Raw genomic sequence first — 2486 nt, forward strand, 5'->3', positions numbered from 1 at the left:
TACAACAGTGGCACCATGCAATATTTGTCCCTTTGTGACTGGGACATTTCACTCAGCATAATGTTCTCCAGAGTCAACCATTTTGAGTAATATTGCATGAGTTCCTTGTTTTTTAATGTAGCATAGTATTCCATTGTGCGAATATACCACAGCTTCTCTAGACATTCGTTTATTGATGGTTTGGTTTTGTTTTTTTTCCTTTTCTTCTCCTCTCCCCTTTTTTGTTTGTGTACCGTAAAATCGGATCCGACTGGCACAGGAGGAGATTGCCTCTCCTTTTCCAGGGAGCGTCTGGTGGATTCGAACTGTGTGCCTTCAGGACTGCAACACAGCTTCTTACCACTAGGCCACCAGAGCTCCCGTTAGAACATCTTTTGAAAGAAATATTTGCCTATACTTATTTCAGATCACTTAAAAGAAATTTTAAAAAAGGAAATAAAACTTGAGGATCCAGGTAAAATTCTCTGTGCTTGATATCCTACTGCACTTGTGCTAGTGACAGCCACAGTTACTACCCTAAATTATTAAAATTTAGATCGTTTTAATTATATATACACATATTTATATACAATATAATACTTATACTACATGCTTTTATATAAGTGGTATAATTTATGCAACTTCCTATCATGTTTACAATAGGATATATCCAAACAGATGGAGTTAATTCAATTTCACTGCTCCATATTATTTCATTGTATGAAGATGTCCTAATCTGCTTAGCCATACGTCTACTGATGGGCATATTGACTGTTTTCAGGCTTTCCCCCCAGTAACTTAATTAATCAGAAACCACCTATATGTGATCAAATTGACAACAGGACTGAAAAAAGTAGGAAAAGAAATTAGAATACAAGAAACTTATGTTAGTAGGAGACCAATAATTGGAAAAGGTGGAGAATGGTTGCAAAACTTGCAGAATATAATTGTTGTTGTTGTATGTACCATCAAGTTGTCTGCAACTCATAGTAACCTTGTGTACAATAGTTTTGAATCCTGCCCTACCTGAGCCCTAACTCAATCCAACATGATTACTCCCATTACCTCAGTTACTTTTTCAATCCCTCTCATTGGGAGCCTTCCTCTTCTGCGCTGTACCATTCCAAACATGATGTCCTTTTCCATGATTGACTGGTCCCTCCTGGTCATGTGTCCAAAGTGTGTGAGACGGAGCCTCAAAATCTTTGCCTCCAAGGAGAAACTTGGTTTCACCCTCTCCAAGACAGACCTGTTTGTTCTCTTCATAGTCCATGGTATGTTCAACACTCTTCTCCCGTACCACAACTCAAACTCGATTCTTCTTCTACCATCCCTAATAATTTTCCGGCTCTCTGGTGCATAACAATGAACAATAGCTCTGCACTCCTCCCTAACCTGAGCCGATCTCATTTTTGCCAACACAACTGTCCCTATTATCCTAGTCACGGAGTCAATCCATCTCATCCAGGGTCTTCCTTTCCTGTTTTGACCCTCCATTCTTCCAAATATGATTTTCCTCCCCAGGGACTGGCCCCTCCTGGCATCATGCCTGAAGTATGTGAGATGGAGTTTCAAAATCCTTTCCTTCTTGGAGCAACCTGTTTTCATCCTCTCCAGGACAGACCTGTTTGTTCTCTTGGCATCCATGGTACGTTAAATACTCTTCTCCAGCACCACAGCTCAATGGCATAGATTTTTCTTTTCTTATACTTAGTAATTGTCCAGCTTTCTGATGCAAAGCAAGTAATTGTGAAGACCATGACCTGGAGTAAGTGCACTTTAGTTTCTAGATTAATACTGTTACTCTTTAGCACTCTGGAGAGGTCCCTAATAGCAGACTTTGCCAATGCAATTTGTCTTTTGATTTCCTGACTGCTGATACCAAGAGTTGTTATTGTGGATCTGAGCAGGGTGAGATTTTTAATAATCTCAAGCTTTTCTCCATCTATCATGATACTGCCAATTGGCTTGGAGGTGAGAATCTTTACTTTCTTGATGTTGAGCTGTAATCCATCTTGAAGACTGTAGTCCTTGATCTTCTGCAGCAAACGCTTTAGGCTATCCTCAGTTTCGGCTAGTAAAGTTATGATAGCTGCATAACACAGGTTGTTGATGAGTCATTCTCCAATCCTGATGCAACATTTCTCCTCATTGAGCTCAGCCTCCTGGATGATCTGTTTCACATATAGATTGAAGAGGTATGGAGATAGGATGCATCTCTGACACACTAACATCTTGTTGTTATGGGCCATTGAGTCACTTGCGACTCATAGCAACACTATGTACAGTCCTGAACCCTGCTCTATCCTGTGTCAACCTTATTGTCTCTGACACACCTACCCTCATTACCCTAGTCACTGAATCAATCCATCTCATCAATAGTCTTCCTCTCTTGCGCTATCCCTCCACCCTTCCAAGCATGACCTTCCTCTCCAAGGACTGGTCCCTCCTTGCAACATGCCCAGAGTATGTCAGATGAAGCCTCACAATCCTTTCCTCCAAGGAGC

Source organism: Elephantulus edwardii, unplaced genomic scaffold, assembly GCF_000299155.1.
Source record: "Elephantulus edwardii isolate Elephantulus edwardi_28Jun2011 unplaced genomic scaffold, EleEdw1.0 scaffold00176, whole genome shotgun sequence".
NCBI classification, from domain to species: Eukaryota; Metazoa; Chordata; class Mammalia; order Macroscelidea; family Macroscelididae; genus Elephantulus; species Elephantulus edwardii.